The sequence below is a fragment of the Tribolium castaneum genome, chromosome 5 (genome assembly GCF_031307605.1).
Source record: "Tribolium castaneum strain GA2 chromosome 5, icTriCast1.1, whole genome shotgun sequence".
Lineage (NCBI taxonomy): Eukaryota > Metazoa > Arthropoda > Insecta > Coleoptera > Tenebrionidae > Tribolium > Tribolium castaneum.
Genome location: NC_087398.1, coordinates 2,771,786 through 2,795,619, shown reverse-complemented (window position 1 = coordinate 2,795,619; position 23,834 = coordinate 2,771,786). Strand labels below are relative to the sequence as shown.

The window sequence follows — 23,834 nt, the reverse complement described above, 5'->3', positions numbered from 1 at the left end:
TATTCCCACAGGTAGGAGATATCGCGCTCGGCTATGTAAATCGCTATCTTGTTGGTATACAAATTATTTAAGTTAAATTTATTTAAATATCCTGTCAAATGATAATTAATTATGAATTATTCATTCGGGGTGCATCTACAATTCAAAGTATTCCCGAGTGTTAATTACGTTTTATTCTCAGGACTTTGGCGGTTCTGATTTCAGTTTTAATATCTGTTAAATGAAAACTTCCATTTCAATAAAAATCAACCGAGGGCGGAATTGTTTGGCCGGCCTGTCCACGTTCTGCGGTTAATAAAGTCGAGAGCAGGTCAACACTGTTCAACCTTAACTAACCACCAATTAGCTTGCCCCAACCTCACTTGTTATTAATCAAACATTATCCGTTCGCCGATTAATTATATTCACTTATTGTGCTCTTTTTTAGCACTGATTTAACATGTGCCGAAGCCGCGGCTCAAATCACGTACACGACCAAATTTAATTAGCTACTAATAATGAGGGCAATAAAAACGGATACCTGCTGGTATTTTATTTTTATTACACGATCCCAAATCAATTAACAGCTTGTAAATCCCTGCATAAAGGTTCCATCCACAAATAAATAATAAATTAATAATCAAACAAGTCCGTCGTGTTAATAGTTTCTTGGTGATTACTTTAGACTAGTCTCTGGTTATTTGAGTTTTGAATTCACTAGAATTTGTTCGCCTAGAAACCAATAACAATTTCAAAACAATAACACTGTTTGCAAACCATAAGCAAACTAAACAGAGTACAAAACGGACGACGGAAGCAACAATTTGTCATCTTTAAGAAATAACAACACAACTATGTTTACTTTCAATTTTGCAAATGAAATGTATATTCCTTGTACGGCCCACGTTGTTTGTATTGAAGGTTTCATCCCGGGGCGTCGCCTTTGAAATGAGATAACACGATACATTCGACTTGGGAATGCTTTCTATTTTCGTATCCAAAAATTGAAATATCTCGAACCTTGTTATTTTAGTGTGTAACCAAAATAATGCGCAAACACCACACACAGAAAACATTTACGTAAAAACACGGATATGTGCGAATGAAGTGATTTTTACTATTTCTGTGACTCGAATGATGTCTAAATTTGAAAATCAGCGTCTACTTTATCTTGCGTTAATGGGGGCAGATGTGTGGTCAACAGATTTTTTTTGTGAATCTTTAAATTGGACTCTCAGCGTCTTGGAATTTGGTGCGGCAGGTGAAACGTTGCATTATTCGAGTATCTCGTCCGTGATTAAGGCAGGTGGTGGAATCATGGTCGTGATTCACCTGTCCGATGAGCTGGACCAGTCATCCTTCCACCTGCTCGGCTCGAATCAAAACAAGATTACCACAGAGGAAGCTGGATGTGTTGTTTCAGCGCGCCCTCCCGGAGCGGACCATTGATGAATCCGGAGCACCTGCTCGCGAAGGTATGCAAACCGCCGCAGTTCGGTCTCGATGAAATTGCTCATCGAGGCCGAGTCTTGTACAGCCATCGAAGTGTGTAATGCGAATGCGGTGGCTAATCAAATAAGTGATCACCATTAATGTTTGATTTGGAGGTAATGAATAGTTCGGGCAAAGCAGGAATTTAATTACTGCGACACGCACCCGCAGAAAGTGGGTAGAACTTAACAAGGGACGAAAGAATGAAGTAATTTAAATTAGTAGGTGTGAATATGATTACGGTGAAACCGATTCTTGGGTAAATTGGCTCACGCAATTCTTCGAGTCGTGAGATAAGCAGGGAATTTTAGTTTTCAATCAGATAATCCGCCTGCTTGCTGCGTTTTTTGCTCTGATTTTTCTGCCTCACCGACGATAATTACATGCTCGTTCCTTCGTTGCTGGTGATAAGCAAGTACACGTTATCCTGGTAATCCATCTTGTGTGCGACAGCTCAACTAATCAGCACGCGACCTGTCCATATGACCCCTCGCTGCTTCCTTTCAACCTGCTGTATTACCTCTAATTGAAACCTCCAAATCCCTTCGACCGGGACCCCAGCCTTCAGACGTATCAATCTTACTCGATACCCACCAGTTTTTACTGGAAGACGCAATTTTGAATCATCTCAAAGCCCGTGGTTTTGGGGAAGCGCGTTATTAATTAACAACACCATTATAAATCACCGGCAGGAAAAATAAGACTTGCCGAAGCAATTACGTGCAGAGATCGCGCGATACGGGAAAATCCTTAATAAAAATGAAGTTTCGGGAGGCGCTGAAAAATGATTTCCTGCCAATCTCAGCAGGATGGCACACGCGACCGTCGAAACTCCTGAAAAACCCATGCAATTAAATCAATTACACAGCCATTTGGAGCGAGTTCCTCGCCGGTGCTAATGTAGTTTATAAGTAAGACGGATTAAAAGTCCTCCAACACGCTAGCGTGGCCGGTCATCACGCACCGGGCGTGTTCTGAAACACGCACACAGCCTGCTTTTCGAACACGCTCCTGGCTTGATTGATCTGAGTGTGCCGTGCATGCCATGACGTCATATCAATCTCTGAGAGGTGTGATGCCGCCCTCGAATATCTTACTCTCTCCTCCACAAATAAAACTCATATTACTTCCATAATTTATGGGCTCTTCACATGAGATTCTCGGTGATCTATGACGGTTTCTTGGAAGCATGTCTTTTTAGTAAACTCGGTTTTATTATACGAATAAATCCAAGAGCTCCTCCAAACTGCGTTCGGTTTTATGCAAAACAAACATATTGTCTTTTTATCGTATTCCACGCTGAAATTGATACAGGTTCGAGTCTGCCGAACAGATTCGCAAAGTTTCAATCAGAAACAACATACTCGCTGCAAAATACGCGCACATGCACATTTTTATTCAAATTCCGGCATGAACTTCGTGTTTGTTCAGTCTAATACCAACTAAGTAATAATTTAGGCAAATCGGATGAAACCGGCATTTCGTAAAATAACAAAGGAAAAACTTTGATTTTTCCAATAACCTGCGACAGTAAAACCTCTCTGGACAACGGACACCTCTTCACAACGGACACTTTTGTAGGAACGCAACAAAAGTATTGGAAAACCTCTTTACAACGGACCCTCTGTATAGCGGGCACGGACAAAAAAATTTCCATAACATTATATAAATTTATCTCTTACAACGGACAAACCAAAAGATTGTGGTGCAAATTGTAATTAGATATCGATGAGTGTATTTCTTTTTGAAAAACGTGTTACAAAGATTGGCGAAGACGGTTGTGAATAAAGGAAAAAATTTACGTTAAGACCACAGTAAACGCATGCTGTCTGAATATTTTGAACTTGTTAAAAATCCCTGAAATTATGTCACTTATACAAGAATTGCGTACGAGTAAAACATTTTTTTGTAAAATATATATTTGCTGCTATTTTAAATTTCAATGTTTGAAGGGTAGTTTATGGCATAATGCTTAAAATTATTTATTTAAATTTTGAAATTGTCCACCTCTCATTAATGAACACTTCTTCACAACGGACAATTAAAGATTCTCCACCGGTGTCCGTTGTTGAGAGATTTTTTTAAAAACGCAACCATGAAGACCTAAAAACTGCTTCTCTTCAGGGGAAGAAATATTTAAATTAAATTTGTGTTTTTCGGGGCAATTTCCGCGTGATAAAAGCTTGACGCAGGTAATGGAATTTAATCAATACCAGATGTGGTGTTTATAAAGCGGGTAAGTGAGTGAGGTACGTGTAAATAGTGGAGTGTGTCAATCGTAAATATTGTTATTCCGTTTGAGCGGGCAAAATGAAATTTGAGTGAGTTATTACCGAAGTTGAAGTTTGTGCTGTAAAGATGTGTCAACAATTAGTGCAGCTCGGAAGTTTATCGAGATCGTTTAAATTAAGCGGCATGAATGATAAGCAATAAAATGTCAGCGATGTAAATTGCGGCGAATTTATTTGGAATCATTAAAAGTTATTGCCGGTTTTGATAATTATGTTTGCAATTTGTCAGAGGCGGTATAAATCTCTGAAAAGTCGTTGGAGCATCGCGATTTGAGCGAGTCTCTCGTTAAAAAATCCCAACAAATTCCGCAATAACTAGAGATGAGTGTCCTTTTCAGCAAAAAGTCGCCATAACTCGCCTTTAATACGACCTAATGAGGACCTCCGTGTTTCTCCCAGTTGGTTCACCGCGAGTTATTTCCATAATGAGTTCCGCAGTGTTGCCACCACCTTCGGAAAGTTTTTCGAAAGGCGGAAGTGGTAGAATTTAATTAAACCGAGCCAAATCCATCAGCGCTGCAATTTTCTAACTAATACTCGTCCATAATACGTTGGGGAGGAAAAATGACGGCTCGTTTATAACGGGGGTATTTGCATCTTTCAAAGTGTTTACCAGATTATGTAGACGCGTCTAATATAATTATTATGCGGGGCGAGGGCCCCAGATTTCATCAGAAATTGCCGATTCCAAGGGGAGCTAATCTCGGACAAAAGATTCGTTTTTGTTCCAACTTTAAATTTGAGTCGTTGAGCAAAATATCTGTAAAGTTGGTACAAGTTGCGGTGATGATTGTATCAGAGCAGCCAGCCGAACAGCAGATGCCGGAGTTTCCGGAACAGTAGCGCCGACGGCGGCTGAACGAATTAAAAATTTGGCAAGCTCTTTATTCTTTGAAACCGCCCGAGCACAAATCTTAAAAACTCAAGTCAAATATTTAAAGCGATCAAGACCTGACTACTAAATTCAAAACCTTTTCTATTAGAGGACACCCGGAATGCCACTCCGGGAACTTTTTCAAATTTCGGAACAGACTGTTCCGATTACTTCCGCTTCGTTTCACACTTATTTAATAACAATGGTTGAAAAACTACCAGACAGCTTTAAATCAGATCCTTCGCTAGAAGTGTGCACTTGTTGAGAAAATCGCTCTACTCATGCGATCGCGAATTTCACCTTACAAATTGCGTTTTTATTCAACCGATACAAAAAGTTTGATCGATGGAAAACCTAAATGGACTATTTATGCTCTAACTCGTCTCAAAAGCCACTGATACTTCAAACACTGAAGCAAATCATTCAAAGAAAATACATCTGGCATCCAATCTTTGCTTGCATATGCTACGATTTTCCAATTCCTTTTTAAATGACGCTTAAAATGTTGCGATCACTAGTCGCAACTTATGCAATGCTCACTACAGACGCTTATTGCCCTCGGTGTACAAAATTTTCAGTTTATTTTATACCAATAACGAGATTTTATTCCTTTGACTTCTCATAGGAAATAAAATTCCACATTTAGCTACAAATTGCACACAAACTATTTTTTGAAATAGCAAACAAATTGTATTATCTGCCATTAGTATAATGCAGTTACAAATCAGTTAAATGTTGCATATTTATTATTCCAATTTGTTTTCGGAGTATTTAAATTTAATGAAATCACATATTTATATGTATGTATTTCATTGTGGTATTATTAGAGGATAATAATTTATAATGGTATACATATTTACCACTGCTCTTCTAAACACTGTGTTTAGATTTTAAAAATCTAGGTTGAGTTTGTAACGCCACAGCCGATGTCGGCGAGCCTCTATTAGGTCTTATTATATTACTGATCACGGTTGATCGCATTAATTAGCTGACTTCGTATTTATGATATTAAAGAAATTTGTTTTCATTTCTGGGCAATTTGTTATAATTAAGTTCACTACAGATGGAATTTTTAATTAGAGATTATTCTGGAGGCGGAAAATGTTTTAATAAGTGATTCGGAGATGCCTCGGAAGGTAGCAAAATATGAGCACATTGGCTGAAATTGAATTAGAGACGTTTGTAGAAGGCAGGCTTGTTTAAAGTCGATTTACATCGACGTAATACACATGTCGAAGTCCGGATATCCTTGTAATAACATTTATCAAAGTTGAGATGGGAAAAGTGCAAAAACTAGTCTAGGAACGGCGGCAACCGGCGGAGTTGCGATGGCAAAACAATCACAACCAGGTGGTCATGAAATATAAGGATTGCCGTCGCACGTGTGACACGCACAAAAAACTGAATAAAGTTGGTTTTACTGCCGGGAAAGTCGGTTAAAATTTGGCCTAGTGAAGAAAAGTTTATGGTACGATGGGCGGCATTTTTGGGTTTATAGAAAACCCGCCGTAAATTCGAGCCCGGCTGACGCTTATTAAAATTATATGTGAAAGCTTCGGCAGGTGTGTCGAAATTCCGAAACAAAGCTTTGATAAAGGATGAAAAACAGGACACGGACTCCCTCTAAGGCTTTCAGCGCGCCGGATTAATCCTAGCGCACTTCCACAGCTTTTCTGCAGATACGCAAAACGTCTTAATCTAAAATAACCGCGCTAAATAATTTATAATGACAGGTAACGTGCCTCTCGTGATACCTCCGAGAATATTCGCCCAAGGATTTATCGTCGGATAGATTAATTTTAATAGCCGTGCTTCCAAGCAATCTCCTGATTTTTAGACTCACTATTCCACAAAAATTTGAGGAACATTTAAATAAACAAGCACAAATTCTGTCAACGGATTTTCATAAACGAAACGTTTTGTTACACAATTCCGAATTAGCCGCAAGGCTAGTTAAGACTCCTTCCTGCAAACACCGCAAATCCCTCCAAGTATAGCGCTCGTTTAACGCATGACTCGTTCCCCACAAATTACATTAACACGAGATTTGCCCTTTTTATTAAACCACTTATATTTTCGTAAGCTGGAAAAAGATCTTTCCCAACGTTTACGTTCCTGCAACATCAATCTAAATTGGCAGAACCAGTTAGGAGTGATTATTCAAGTGTTTGTATTTCCTCTCTTGGACGTGTTTACTCTAGCTTTATTAGGGATTCTTCGAAACAAAATAGAAACTCACTGACCGTAAACAATTTTGCAGGAAATCGTCAGACGAAATTGTCTACGACCACAAAAAGAAACCGAATACCTGCCAGCGAATGACTTGCATTACTCGCAGGAGAATATTGTTATTAAAACAACTGCCAGATTTGGAGAAAGAGACAAAATGTCCAATTATTTTCGGACATACGTTAGGGCGTGAACACGTTGAAATTAATTTGCCATTTCTTCTTTATGGTCGTATCGCACCTCGGTGGGTCGACCTACGTTTGCGGCGTTATTTATACGGTCGTAGCGTCTTTATGCCGCCCATAAATTAGGCCCTCCATTCGTAGCGTTAACTGTTATTGTCGATAAATAAGACCACAATGTAGGCAGGAGTTTATTCAAGAATATTGATGCAGATTTGAAAACGAAACTGTCATCCAAAACGCATTAACGATACGCTCCGGTTTTGTAAGCTCTCCAAATCTGAGCAATTTAATCCGGACTATTTCCGATTGTCGCCGCCTACTTTACACAACATTCATTTTTATTCTAATCCGGGCGAATCCGGTAACCCGCTCCAAATCTGTCTTATCCTGACACTAACCTAACGGTATTGCCTTTTGTGTGCAATTATTATATGGCGGTTTGAAGGCGAGCTTCGGTGCCATTTTTCCCCAACTTCTCAAGATTCAAACGCGATTTAAATTTGTACGCAAATTTTAATTACTTTTGATTCATTATGTCAAAGGAACGCAATTACCCCTATAACTCGCAGCCAATAAAAAAGCGCCGCTGTTCCGAATTAATCTGGATTACTTAATTATGAATGGGCCTGTTTCTTTTGTTATCTTGTTTTCTCTTAACGCCCGTCGTTTTGTTGCCAAAGGTGCATTACAATTCTTTACAACGTTCAAAGATTGAACAAGGAAATTAATCCCATTGTACACATTCTCCGGAATCTTCGCAGTTTTCAAAAATCCTAAAAACAGACCAACTTTTGACTCTCAATAAAAATAAAAATGTAATTTCTCTGTTAACAATACACCTCAAAAAAATGAAATTCTATAAGGCCTTAACCGGTCAATAACTTTTCATTAAAAGAACTGAATATTCCCTATCTCTTAATTACTCAAGGGGATCTGGCTGTCAGATGAAGCAAAAAATTGAGTAGTTTGATGTATCAATTAACTGCGTACTCTGTATAGACTCTTGTGGCTTTAGAGCTACCAATAACCTTTTTTAAACCAACGTTATACAAAAATTCTATCGAGCTTTAAATAAATAAAACTTTAAAAAAATTTGAGTACCTACCTACGATTTAGACAAATGTTTGAAGTGATCGCTAATATTAAGGCGAAGTTTAAAGAGAAACACGTTTCGTAAGAACAAAGAAGCTTCGATCATAAAGAAGGGTTAAATGCAACTATAAGTTAGGAGTTGGAATCGATGTTTTATCAAAGAATAAGCTCGAACTTTATCTGAAATTTTTCTAACAGCTGATCAGAATATCAACTACATGAATTTAAACATTATTGAGCTGATGCCTGTAGGGTGTAAATCCGAGAAGTGGTAGCAGAGAATCCAATACTTGAAAAAGCCGCTATTTTAAATTCTGTAAACATTGGATTCAACTTCAAAGAATTTTCTAATTCGCGTTAATAAAAATACGTCTAGATGTGCTCTGCTGGCAGCAGATCAATTTCGTTTTTTCGTTGTCTGTGCTTTTATTAGTTTTTTGCGATTATGGAAGTAATCTCATTAAAAAAAGTTTGAGGAAAGTTGGTTGACGCGATTTCCAACTTTCACCCCTGATTTTATTATTTCTGACAGCACTTATGTCACTGACCAGAATCCCGAATAATCTCTCAAGTCTCGTAACAATCCGTAATCTCGCTAATGGAATGCGGGCATCCACTTTAAAAGTCGCCAATTGATTTGAGTGGTGTCGCTTGTCGCCAGTCATGGACGACCTGGTGTACTATTTCCGAATTAATTTCGAGCACCCTTATCCAGTCTAAAGTATTACAAATTTTGCATTAATCCGTTCTTGTTTAGGAACAATTTACTGAGTCGTTAGCTGATCCCATCATTCTCTTGGTAATAATTTAATCACGATTCAGGCTTTTCTTACGTTATCCTGCGGAAAAACCGTGCCAACCCAGAGTTACTTCTTCGTTCAAGTATAACCCGATTAGGACTTTCTCCGCCACCCTGACAAGATTTAATTATCAAAATAAATGCCGAGGACATATGCTTGTAAAATTTCAGCTAGTGCCAGGAAGTTGACGTCGGTGTAGCTTTGGCTTAATTTTGGCCAAGAGACACGAAACAATCCGACGAATCGATATTAATTGAAACCTCAAGCCGACAAGGCCGTAATGAAGTTTCCTCGAGCACACTCTTTGTTTAATGAAGTCACTGGGACAGATTTATAACCTACTCAGGCTCAGGGACACTTAATTACGTGTTGAAGACAGCCCCTCTTTAAAAAAGTATCTCACTATTTTACCCCATCGAAGGCTTAGATACTTTTAATGTAATTAAATCTTCAAAATGGCAAATGTTTCATGGTCGAAACGAGATTGCATCGGTGATGTTTCAGGTCGACGATAATGATTTCAGCGGCTGCAGTTTAATTAAACTGAGTGTTTGGTGGTGTTTTGATCTAAATTTGGCGAGCTTATGGTTAAACTAACAAATCATGATGTCAACAGTTTGCCGAAAAAATTCGGTACTGTGCGGCGATATTATATTTGCAATATTTTAATAAATAATCCTCTCGCAAACACGGCTACAATGTGATTTACACACGAATTAAATTTATGAAACAAATATTTACTAAATATTTTTACAACTAGGATGAAAGCTACACAAATAGCATTGCGAAAAATATCGCGCTACAAAGGCTAACTATCAAATTTTAAAGCTGATTTATCACGACCTCATAAAGGATTTTTACGCTTTAATATATTTTGATAGGAAATTTGCACAATAGAGAGATTTCCATTTGCATTGCCCAACGTGCAAACAGTTAATTTCTTGCAGGTTTTGGAGGTTGAAGATGAAACACTTCGCAAATACTCTTCGTTAAATTAAGTTTCGAGATAAAATAAACAGACATTACTTACTTTTGTTGCATTTTTAACGGCAGACAGCCAATTTATGGAAGTTATGACATATCGGAAGCAATATAAATGCATATTATATTTTTAATGATCACATCACGTTTATGACAACGCAGTATTTCCCATTAAATTTTAAAGCCACAATTGATAATGCCACGTCATTAAAATATAAATAAATGCATGCGAAATAATGTGACCGACTGCCATTTGCAGTAAACCTAAATATGGGAAAAATATAAAGTAGTGTTGCCAAATTTGCAGCATTTAGTTCGTTGTTCGTGTCTTGGCACTATGCAGCCAAACATCAGCACTTAGCAAAACCTATAAATTCGAGCCGCTGTTTGATTTCCTAATGAGACAAACACAGCCCGGAATACTTCCGGTCGCTAGTTTGGTGTTTCGCTGGCACTGTTTACAAGTTCCTTGTGTGCCAGAGTTAAGATTGCAGCAACATCGCCAACTACTGTTGATCTTGATTGCAAAGCATTTGTAACGAGACAAGTCGGGGTTCTAAGATACCGCTTATTCCTCAACGGATCCTGATTATAAGAGTTATGGTAAATTGAGTTTCGAGCTGCGTGATTATTAGATAGCGTGCAACCCTCAAGCTTAACGGAAACGGTGATGAGTCGACGAGTTAACCCCTTGATAGATTAGCGAATCCTAGAATTTTTCCCAAAACATGCTTAACCCAATTTGAGAGACGCGCCATCCTCACATCTTGCAATTTATGATAGGTAATAAAATGATCGCCCCTTTCTATTTTTAATACACTTAGCGTTGATAGGCGCTTTAAAATTCCCCTGTACCAAATTTAATCGTGTCAGAAAGGTAGTTAAGTCTTCTTTACGGCCAACAAATCAATTTCATCAAAATGAAATAAACCAACATTTACTCAGACTTGCTACTGAAGGGCAACAATTTTCATATCGTCCTAGGGATAAGTTTACTGCAAATTTTACTGCTCCCCTTCCGGGCCAAGACAAAGAGTAAGTAATATTCGGTAATTATTCAACCCCTGGACGCTCCCCAATTCAAATGCAATACGTAGGAGAGGAAATTTAGAGGTCATAAAAATTTTATGATCACTTCGAGAAGGTCTCGAATTAATGTTGGATGCGGAGTAATATTGAGAAATGGCACTTGTGTGGGAACGACTCTTTGCAGCCAATTTGGATGATCAAAACGCCGGACAAAAAAATCATGTAAGTTGTCTCCCAATGAAAGTGGACAGTTAATCATAATTTTGGGCAAAACACGTCAAAAACTGTAAACTTTGGTGTGTTTAGCTGCAATAATCCAGGGCTGGGTTATTTGCTCCGCTGGTGTAACATGTTTACAATTAATCACACCCCTAGCACGCGTTATCTGTACGTCCTGGCTGTGTTTCAGAGATATCACAGGCGACCTTATTCATCCACAGCGTGCACCACCGTTAAGCCCCGGCAACAAGCGACTGCTCGACCCATATTCGCGACTAATTACTAACCTAACACATTTGCATTTGCACAATGTTTACATTTGCATCTTGTTTTTCGTACCTTGGGAGTTAGCCGTCAAATACTCAAAGCGCATTAAAAATTACCCCTATATGCTCCCTTAGGCTGTTGTCAAACGCAAATTTTGGCCGGAGGGGTGTTTGATTTTGACTGCACACGAGCAAGATTACTGTTTAATGCGACATGGCAGCTCTCGTATGGAATGCAAATATGTCAAGTGTACAAACAGAGAGCTCGATTCGAGTGCGGTCAACATGAATTTAACTAAGTTTATTAAAGGCTTTCAATCTACTTTTCAATTATCGCCGCAAATGAAAACCCTGTTTAATTTCCTCTTCTTCGAGATGGAAGTGCAAAGAATTGTAAATATTGTCTCGCTAATTCATTATTCAGTTTTGTGTAATTTCCACGAATGAAACATTTAGTAGGTTCGATCTTAGCTTCCATTATTTGCCCTTTTTTATTTATAATAATGGTTTAATTTATAATATGAAATATTTTTTGGTTGCTTAGTTAACCCACCTGGAGCAAACTTAACGTAAAGTACTCCAAACTTGACCAAGTCGGTCTAAGCTGGCAAATAGGCGTCCCGAATCCGTGAAAGCCTCTTTTAATAAATTAATGACGGCAGACTTTTGACTGCTAACATCCTTGTGAGTTGGCATCCTATTTACGTATCGACAAGTTATGAATATTTTGTCGCTGACATGTCTGTAATAGCCGTTATATTAAATTAATATGAAAATCGACATCATTGTCAATCTCTATTAAAACGTCCCGTGCGATTCCAAAAATATCACTGTGCCTTTTCTGGTTTGGTCGAAATTTCGCTCAATAAATTTTATTAGAGTGTGATAGTTGTATCAGATTTTTATGGGGCAAAAACTTCCGTGCCACAGCAATCCATTATCGATAAAATTAATTTTTCTCGAGTAAGGGGATCAGCCCCACGAGATAATAAAATTCAGATCGCCGCTAAACATATCAATAAATCACCTGATAAAAACGGGAGACAGCGTACCGAGCAAGCAAAGACAGTGTAGTGTCATCGCTTAGCTAAACTCCTGCTAACCCGTCATAACAGTTTACGGCGATGATTGATGATTGTTCGTCTGATACCCTTCCAGCGAGCTTTCGATACGACTCCGGGTCGTCTCGCTCTCGCTCCGGGCGAGAGTTTGACGTTCATTTAATCTGCAAACCATTATATCGACTCTAGGATATTGTACTTACGCATCAGCTGCGATAATAACACTGGCGCGACAGTTATTGTCATGCTAAATAACTGTGAATTATATGCGAATGGTTTCATGTGACTGCTGCGTATTTCATGCAAAGACAGGAAATTAATACGGAGTGCTCCGGGACAGCCCACCGAAAATTGGATAAATAAAACTGGGACGACGTATAATTAGGTGTCAATCTCGTGTTGGCTGCAGCTCTGGAAGAATTTCGAACACGGGCGTGTCAAGCGCTGGCGAAAAATTTACAAAATCGGGTTATTATTATTGTGTGGGTCAGGTACGATAAATAAAATCGGGCCGCCTGGTGTAATTACAAGTACGTTTGGAAGCCGCAAGCTCATCGGAATAAATTAACAGAGACAGTCCCATTTAATTCTCGTCGCGCTTTATTAGACATTCTGGTGCCAAGTGAGACGAAAATGACAATGAGTGGAAAACAATGAAACCAAACCCCATTGAGTCCCTTCTTCTTCCCGGCATCTCTAAATATGAAACTTAAATGAACAAAAACAGGCAAAGTCGTCTCCATTGTCGCCGGTACACGGAGTTCTCCGTTCGTTGTGAATGCTGCATCAGTTCGTCTTTTCTCAACTTCTAGCCAATTCGCTCCAAAGGACTCGGCACAAATAACAAAGCGAGCCTCATAATCATAATGTATTTCACAAGTGTAAAATCCCGGCGTCTGTGAGCTCTTACAACCATTACCGAGTCATTACCATGCGACAAAACACTGCCACGGTGTGTGATGACGCACAGGCGTCATTAGCAGCCCTGCAGAAGTGGCGTGATACGGAGGCAAAGTCCTAACGAGGTTCATCCATGCACCGAGTGACACTTTTATATCTCCTCGCCTTTCTTTGTGCCCTACTTTACCTCCTACATAAACTATACCGTCATCAAGCTATTCTATTACCCTCTCGCGCCACTCCAATTACTGGACGTCTTTACCCCGAGATATAGAGTTACGACGGACTCGCTGGCCCTCATTACAAATTTCAAAAAGAAAGCCAAGCGACAAACGACCGTCTTCACCGACGAACCGATAACGTGATAACGGTTCATAATAACGTGTCATGTCGGTTTTTTATCGATTATTGATAGTGAGCTTGCACTATCACCTAGAAGCTGCGAGTTCTAGCTGCCGATGACATGACATGATGTAGTTTATTTTCCTTCTTAGGTCGCTAAGTTGTTTGCCTTGACATCCGAATATCACCCTAAGCTGTTAAGACTTTATTGCCTTTCGGATTACGTCAGTAAGGCAGGATGAACACAAACTTGTAAAATGTACATTTGGAAATGTGTTAAAAAGCGTCTTCAAGCGTTTTAATAAAACAATTATTTTTATCACCGCTTGACAAATAACCATTTGTCACAAGTCAAAATAAAGTGGTCAAATAAATATTCGGGTAGGTGAAAATAATGGCTAAAAGCTGTTGAGATCTTCTGTAATCATTACTTTACTACCCACTTAATTTTCTTTTATTTTCTGATAACGTGGTAATATATTCTTCGAGAAATATTCTTAATGAGGAAGTTTACATTTCTGGAGATATCTTATCGTGTACTGGTGGCATAAATTTTTCTCCTTCGTCTCATCCCACACGTGTTCATCTGAGATAAACCCGGTAGAATGTACGTCTCGGGGTAAATTAATGCTAACAATTAGTTACTTAACATAATGAGCAAGAGGAAACAAATTTATCCCGACTAGCACGTATTTTAATGTCCTGATTGCATCTATGTAATTATGATTTAGCCCCACCGCCAGCTAACGAATGGACGTGCATTCTCTAATGAAAATATAGGGTAAAGTAGGAAAATTTCGTAGATTGATTAATAATTACAGCCGTGGCGAGCTGATGACTAGGTGTGGGAGTGTATGGCAGTTATCTAAATTGCCGTTTCATGTGGTCATTAGATAAACAGCAGCAAAAAGCCTTTGGGGATTCGGCGCCTCAGGGGGTGTTTTAGTAACACCTTCGTGAAGCTCTTTCTATCGCTCAGTCAGCGAGTCTCCAGATATGAGCCGTGTACATTAGCTTTATCCTTTCCCGGTGAACTTATACTTAGTTAAGCGGGCCAGTGATTTCTTCTCTCTTCGATCCACCTAACTACCCCTGATGTTTTACGGCGCTGTTCCTTTTGATAGCTGTAGTTTGAGCTAAGCGGCGGTCATTTAACCCCTCTGGCGGGAATTAGACCAACTAAATCGGTGTTTGGATGCGTTACTTGGCCTAATCTTTCGAAATCGGCTGAAGGCCCGAGAAAGATAGCGAAATAATTACTGTAGAACATATAAACTCACGCCTAGTAAAATACCGTTTTTACTGCCACGGTCTGGCACAAATTGCCCAATTTCATTATAAGCTTTTTATCCTGGGAAAGCGGCGGTTTTTCGGCGGAAACGTCCGCCAAATTATACCTTTGCGGTGGCGGCATTAGACCCATGGTGACGTGAGGTGTGCATTGGACACGTCCGACGTTTATTCGATTTTTGCGCAAATATTTCCTTCTTAAGAGCAACAAGAGCTAACTCAATTAGTATCGCGTCCCTTTGCCATATCTGCGACTGTGGAGGTCTCGGGATATTGTATGCTAATTGCTCTCAGTCAGGTCTTCACGCTTTCGTCCTCTGAGGACCGGGCCGCCGCTGCGGTCCGGGCTCATTACCCTCCCGGACCCTGTACTCCGTTAACTTAACAACTGGGGATGTGTTACGGAGGATACGGCTAATTACATTATCTCGCTACAACCGAACTCAATTCGTCTAAATTGTAAATTTATACAGCCCCGGATTCCCTTTACACTGTTGCATTTAATGTTCATTTCAACTTTTCTTAATCCCCAATCGCAATATAGCATTATAAGGTCTGGATTTAATTTCACATCGAGGACTAGACCTCGACGGTTTCACTCAAATAATTACAAACTTAAGTGTGCGCGCGTTATTATTATTTGCTTTAGTCGCTCCATGTCGAGATGAGGTAACATCCAAATTGTGTCTTTAGCAAACGCGACGTTTTTTTGCACTGTCTTTGCGATTTCTTTCTCTTATTTTCAGGCGCAAATAATTGAAAGCCTTAGGATCCCTCACAATAGGGCGAGTTGTAACCAAATTAAGTGTAACCCTTAACTGATGGAACCCTGTCTCTTTGGCTTAGGAATAACCTACTTTTGCTTGTTTCGTGTTATAACGACGGCGGCATGACTTTGTTTCAGAAATTGTTTCATAACCGGCGCCACGCCAACAATTGCGCTACGGACACAAATATTTATCTTTCTTCATTATTCCTCAAACGATACCATTTCAAAAATGTTTCATTTAAAAGTTAGTAGGTTCGGGCCGCAAACCAAACTGGCTTGAATATTAAAATATACTTAATTAATAATTTAGTTTAATGAGTTTTCAAAAATCAAAAACAAAAAATATATCTGCAATCGACCCTAACTTTAGTCAAAAAATTTCAAAATTTCACAACGTAACGTAAATCTTGTGAAAAGCTGGTGTAATACGTGGAATAAGCTGCAGAATTCACAGGAAGAAATCGTTTTGCTCTACGACTTTTAGTTTTTGAGTTTTTGATTTTTTTTGGTGAAGAAATGAAATTTTCTAATATTATAAAATTTTAATTTCAGATGAAAAACCAAAATTTTAAATCTCTTGAGAAGCTGATATAATATCTATAATGAACAGAGAACTCATTAGAGTAAAACGTTTTACTCTGTGATTTTTAGTTTTGGAGTTATGAATTTTTGTAGTGAAGAATTAAGTACCAGTGCTTGTCCGATAATTTGTTTTATGATTGTTGTTTCTGTAATAAATATTTAGAGTACACATAACACTCTTTTGTTAAAATGGTGATAGGTGCATACATGTGTTCCTAAGAATACCATCATCATAAATAAGTAAGCTGGATGTGCACGTGTGTGAGGTATAACAGCAGAAGAAATGGTGACCTTTGAGGGAGAGTGTGTCGTTCGAGTTTGAATTTCGTTCCAGATGAAATTTTTAGTGCGGATTTGGGTGGTGAAGCAGCGAGAAACTGTCTATTTAATGGAAAAGTGAAAGAAAAGTAAGTTGGGAAAGATCGTATTGTTGTTTATTTAAAAGCGGATCAGCATCGATTTAAGTAAACCTCGTGCTCGAGCAAATGCGGTAAACAAAGTGAATCATGAAGTCGCAAATCCAACAATAAGATATTTGAGTTAGAGACAGTGCCGATAATAAAGATTTGCGCTAAGCGAGGGCGGATTCGATTCCCTTTGGGCGCCTGATCGGAATTTACAGCACAGTCGTACTCAAAATATGGTCCTACCTCGTTTGAATCTTTAAAATAAAATTGCCACGGTCGGTTTCCGATCGGGGTTATTGGCTGCATAATGTACCTCGCCTAGCAAATTTCGCGAATTTACGATTTCGGGCAAGTTTTTTAATCAGGCGCCGATTGGGCAACAATGGCCCGGATAATTGGATGTGCCTCAATTAAAACGACAAGAAATGGCATGTTCTTAGGCATTGATTGGACGAGGCTGGCGAGGATGTTGTTTCAATTAACTCAGATAAACCACCGCACTTTCCACCCGCTCTATCTAGAGCGAGCTTCCTGCAGTCGGCTTAAAGCTTTTCTTCCGGGTTCTTATCAGCGCTCGCCTCTGTATTTAATCAAAAAATGACTACAGCATGATTCGAGATAAAGCATGTTTCGGTTCGTTTAGCCATGCCGACAATGTTTTACAGCATGGCGGGGTTAATGATGCTATAAGAATTGTAAATAGTGTTCGAGATGTCTGCGTCTGATTTTTCTCCAATTTATTACAAGAAAACCGAGTCGGATCCAATTAGACGGATCTCGGTTTAAATTTTTGTTTGTGACGACCTCGACGCTAACCGTAATTGATGCAAGGAAAAAGCATTTCCTCCCGACGCAAATTTATTTCTACTTATTTACTTCCTCCACGAACGATGATTTCCACTCCTCCTTTTAGTACTAATTAAAATTGTTTTTCCACACGAGCTTTCGATCGATTTTGAGAGAATTCAATGGATGGTGTAGAATACAAAAAATGTACGAATATAAAAGGTCGCATGTCTGGACACGAAATAAAGCCACAAATCAAGGGAAATTTATTGCCCGTGTAGTGAGAGCGGGATAGTGAACGGAACAAATGTGCCAGCAAAGAGACTGAATTAAAAAAGTATACACCAGGCATGCAAAATTACTATGTATTTCGAGAATAATGAGGTTGCAGGAACAGAAAAGGACAACAGTTTACGGCTTGGTAAAAATAAGCCACGTTATCACAAGAAAGAGAAAAATTCGAACAATCCGTGCGGTTTATCTTAGTTGCCGTGTATTTTGGGTGCTGGACTAAATTTAAAGCGCACTAAAGCTTCCAAGTGTGGGAATTTATAAACAAAAATTTTAAACCGATATAACTTTTTTTTATTAACAGATTAATTAAAATGTTTAACTGTCATCAGATTTCAGATCTTTTGTGTTCAGTTCAGTAAGCGGAAAATATTTTCTTTTTTATAACAAAATGATTGATTCATTGACTAATGGCTTGGAATAACTCAATTCAATCTAACAAAACATCTACAATTTGATTCTTTAACGCATTTGTAAACCCATTATTTTTTATTCAAATATGTATATGACACCTTATCTAAAGAAGAAATAAAATTTAAGCCAAAAATAGTCGGAAATATTAATTAAGCTCACTTTTGCTTCGATTGGATACACCTGCATTCTTCGGGTAATAACGGGATTTCCTTCTCTTTACACGAAACAATGCAAAATATTAATTGTAATTCGCAGATGATCCGCATATTCCACGCAGAAACACTCTCCGTATTGTTGATTTTTCAGCAATTCTCTCATCCTGCTCATCTCTTTTGCAGACAAAACGTTCTCTTACAACCTCATTAAATACGCAAATGCATTTCAAATCCTGTATGCTGGTAAAAAATGTTTACGTTGTTTTTCGCTTGAAATGTTCGGTGATTTGGACCGTAAAATTTTCTTCCATTTTTGTTAGTATAAAGCTGAAAATCAAATGAGGCTATTAGCACGTTCCATTAAATGTCAATATTTGGGCTTCAAACGAATTATTGTTAATTTTGGTGTTGGTCTTTGACAGTGTGGTTTGTTTGACAGATCGAGGACAGTGGACCAGTGGAAGGAATCCTTCCAGTATCCTGCTTCAGTTCCAGAAACTAGGTGAGTGATCCTTATCCCTAATTCCCAGTGTTGACAATATCAAATGTTGTCCTTGATTGAAGCTTTATTAGCTGCTACATTATATATCGCCATTGTCGATCTTGAAACCCTTTCAGAGTGTTGCGGAGAAGTTTAAATTAGTTACAGTTTACATGTTTTGCGATTAAGGTATTTGAGCGATAAAGCGTTAAGTTTGAACAGATTTGGCTGGAGTTTGAGCGAACCGTTCAAACGTATTTTTAAGTGGTGTGGTTTTGTTTTCAAAATTTGGAGCACGTTCAAATTGGAATATTCTATGAATAATAATGAAAGTGATAATGAAGATGGCTTGGCGATTTCGGTCTCATTTGATTTGCAGGCTGGTGTACATGTGACGTGTCTGAAATTAGTTGCCTGAAAAGCCTCATATCCTGAAGCTTAAAACAGGAGCTTTAATAACCTGCGCTTATCGCTAAAGCAATCTCTAAGAGCTTTTACCTGCGCGCATATATTTTAAAGTGGCTGAGGAATATAAAAAACTTCCGGACATGAGTGGCTTTTTCTATATTTCATGCAACTTATTCTTAATAAAACTTTCACGAGCATTCAAAGAATGATCGCCGCTCCCAACTCTTGTAATAACTCAACACAAACATGGCCGACTTCCGCTGGAAATATCGCCAGGGTTGTAACCGTGCGGATTTATGTGCGCTAGTGTTATTATTGTGGGTGGTGGAGTAGTTGCAGGGTTATGATTGGATAAGCTCTCATTTCCCGCTTAAATCTTGACTACGAAACGTCATATTATGTTTGCGGATCATGTCGAAATTATTTTAACATCGACGGAGTTCGATCAAAGCTCTTTCTGATATGAGTTTTCCACTAATACGAACCGCCGCCGCCGTAGAAAAAACTGCCCCCGGGTCAAACGTTACATTTCGCTCGAGTTTATTCTTTTGGAGAATTCACTTCCAGGCTTTAATATTCATAAAGACCCCAAAATAAACGATTATTTTTTGTGCGGTAGGCATGCTGGAATTTTACTTCACAGCTTTCTGCACACGGGTTCTATACTCAATCGGCCACCACAAACAAATTTGGTTAATTATCATTTCGCTCGGGTTTAATAATGATTCTTCTCTGCCACACAATTTCAATTTCGTACACGCACAGCTTTGATATTTTATTTTAAAACAAACACCGACCAGACTTATGCTCTTCAAAGTTTTTCATTGAAAGCGTATTACTTCTTTAACTGCTCCAAACAAGAGGCTCAACAAAAACTCGCATTAGGGCTCTTTGAAGATTGGATACAGTACTTCACTTTCAACGGTTTCCGATGCTTTGCCGCTAGTTTACACCGAAAGCTTAAATTTCGCAAAATAATTCATTAAATGATTGAAGCACAACAGGCTTTTTAAATATTTATTTTCTAAATCTACTGAAAAACTGAGAAACTAAAGAAACTATAGAACTGGAAAAGAGAAATACTAAAAAAATTTAACATTAGGAAACATTAAAATTTAACTATTTAATCCAATTCCACCAAATTTCATCAAAATTTTAACGCACAATCAAGAAACGAAATTATCGACACAAAATAATTTGTTATTATTATTAGATTTTGATTTAGACAGTAGATTTTAAGATCATCTGAATAAAGGAGACAAAAGATATCAATTACTTCTACGTCATTTATAAAGATGGCAAATAAAAGAGGAGCAAGGACAGAACCTTGAGGAATTCCAGATCTAACTCCAGATCTAAATGTGTTTTTTTTTGGGGTTACTGAAGAAATTTTAAACATATCCGGAAAGAATGAGGTCTTTAGTGAAAGATTTATTAACAAAAATAACGGATAAAAAAGTATGGTTGAAGCACAACAGGCTTTTAAAATATTTATTTTCTAAATCTCTGAAAAACTGTGAAACTGAAGAAACTATAGAACTGGAAAAGAGAAATACTAAAAAAAATTAACATTATGAAACATTAAAATTTAGGAGAAAAAAGTGTGTCAACAAATTTATTTCTAGTTTTAAGAAAAGGCCTTAAAATTGCGTGTTAGGAAAGTCTATTGATCTGCAGTTAAGCCGAGCCGCCGCCGTTAATCGAAGAATTTTATTTAAATCAGCGTTTAAGCTCGCCAAGGCAGAAGTTTCAATGATCCGCCGAATAAGCTCCCTCGAGCTTGGTCTTTTCTTTGAAAAGCCATCAAAATATTGCAAACTTTTCCAATTATGAATAATTTTTATATTTACAGTTAATACGGTCCATAAAAGTTTATACATGAAGACAGTGTTATTAAATAGATTTGATCCTCGCGAAGTCAGCGTGAAATCCGGTGTGAAAAACGTGTAAAGCGAAAGTTTCCTTTCTTGTCAGAATTGCCGTAACGAACGATGTAATTGCATTTTCATCAATTTTAGCTGGGGGTGCTATCCGCAGAACGTTAGCTCGATCATTACACATCTATAAAGCAGCCGAAACAGGCACACCAGGTGCGGTTGAACGCAAATATAAAAGCAAGAATGGAGTGTTTGCTTTCTTATTCCGCGGCCTTATTGTTTCGCTCCTCAGGTAAGACCCGAGTCCCCATTGAGCCGTTCGCCGTTGAACCTAATACGACCTGACATTATTCAGCTCCTTGCATCTGCCTTCTTTGTTAAAATCAATATTTGGATATCCAGATCAAACAGTTTTAAAGTTTAATTACCGGAAAATATTGTAATATCGACGGCAAACTCCGTCCCCTTCGCTGCCAAAAATGGATAAACACGCTCCACCCGGCCACTAGAATTTTAATGCCAACTCCATTTAAGAGGGGCCAGGATATGAATCATTTTTAAATCGCTCACCCCCGCATCCTTGACACACGGAAATCGGGAAAACGGCCACGGTATTAATCATTTATGGGCCGTTTTTAATTCCTCACATCCCAAATACGGAACGCCGCATTCAAAGTGGAGCGAATGCAGATGCTCGAGGCTACGCGATTTAATTTCTTGCAAAATGGTCTCGCATTGCGCATTTTTAGCGATACACAAAATACCACGCATACATGTGTTCTCCTCAACTTCATATATTATGACTTTTATGTGTAGTTTTTCCGTTTATTGCGGAGGAAGCGTCATTTGCTCTTTAGGAAGTTTTATAACTGACGCCGTTATCTATTGTTATGACTTTCAGTCAGATGAATGGGTTTGTAAATTCTACTCCCATTTTCCTGTTGTTTCTCACATCTAATTTATTCGGCAAATAAATTCACGGCCCTAATGGCCAGGTAAAACATTTTTCTGACACAAAACAACACAAATTTATTAAAGATTGCATTTCACGACCAGTCTTTTCCAGTTAAAAGAAATATTAGTTCCGATACAGCACAAAAAGTAAAACATCTCTCTATATTTAGAGAAAGTCGAAACAAAAGTTGGAAAATGAAATATAACTCTCTGCTACGCTGAGGCACTCAGGTTGCATTCATAAAATTATCAGTAAACAACTCTACATAAAAACACTATAAGTTCCTTAAAACAACTTGTCTCAAAAGCTCAATTTTTCTGAATTTGGGCGTTTTTGCGAAAAGTCCGAGTTTGTACTTTGTGCCAAGCGTTTGTGTAATCTCTGCGGTAGAGCGCCAAAGAATTCGCCGTGTTGCGGTCTGAATACAATAATGTGGGCAGGTACAAACACGAATGCGTTCTGTGTTCAAGATTTGTCCTATTTCGTGTGTCAAAACTGTCGTTATTGTGGATATGATCGGCAATTTCCTGTGTCATTGTGCGGCACCGCAAACAATTGCGATGCATTGAAAATTCCGGGTAAAAGTAAATCTGACATAAATCGGCTCGGAAGCGATGTATCTATTTGTCGTGGGAGCAGGAGACATCTGCCGCCGAGTTTTGACTAATTTAAAGTTTTTGCTTAATAAAATTTTATTGCCGAAAGCACTTACAAGCAATCACCGTGTCTTCCCTCAAAAGTATTGGGAACATCGAAAGTCGGTACAATAAAATGCTCTGGTCCATTAGGAATCGAAATAAATCAATAGATAAGACGTAGGAGAAGAGAATCAGAAAGGGCGGATTATTGTTTTGACCATTAAGGCAGTCAAACAATGAAAAGTTTTAATAATCCTTTTGATGGGTTATCTACGGACCCGGCGTCGCTTTAATTTAAATCTCCGGAGAAAAGGAAATTGTATTTTTTTAAACTGAATTTTTAATAAAATATCGCAAAGCTCCCCCTGTGTCTGGCAGAGTAAAGCCAATATTAACGACAAATGCGCGCCGCGAAGCATCTGATTATATTTTCATGCATTGCGGAATTTATTGTTCGCCGAAAAGCCCTTAAGATAGTGTGAAGCCTGTCCTTGGGAAAAAACAGGCGCGCGGTATGAATGGAGCCCTTCATTTACGTTACTTATTTGAATATCAACATCGAGCATCTAGCCATAAATCCACCCTTATTGTCTCTGAAATTCAACTGCAATCTCTTTGAAATGTAAGCTCCTGCTGCTTTTAAGCCTCAAACTCAACACATATCAAGCTGGAAATATCAACCCTAATGCATTTACGTTTATTTATCGCCAAGATATTACTGTAATTGCATTTCGCGAATTTACAACACAAGGCGAGCCATCCATCAAATATTTATTGCACAAAGGACCGCCGCTTACAGAGATCTTGTTAACATTGCGGTTCTAATTAAATTTTCGCCACCGCGCTGACCAGCCAAATTGCTACTTGGGCTTTAATAACATATTTATTGCACCGCATTTCAAGCTTTTCAAAAACTTATCAACTATTTAATCCAATTCCAACAAATTTCACCAAAATTTTACTGAGGCGCCGGTTTTTCAAAATTTTAACGCCCAATAAAGAAACGAAATTATCGACACAAAATAATTTGTTATTGTTATTA

The 23,834-nt window shown here is 38.4% G+C and overlaps 1 protein-coding gene across 1 annotated transcript in view; it reads left to right on the top strand.

Annotated features, from left to right (window-relative positions):
• The window catches only part of LOC660991 (insulin-like growth factor-binding protein complex acid labile subunit), a 107,657-nt gene that overhangs the window by 16,935 nt on the left and 66,888 nt on the right, over positions 1–23,834 (top strand). Inside the window, exon 3 of the mRNA XM_015980524.2 lies at positions 18,873–18,935. The gene's annotated coding sequence lies outside the window, so the exon portion shown is untranslated. The remainder of the gene's footprint in view (positions 1–18,872; positions 18,936–23,834) is intronic.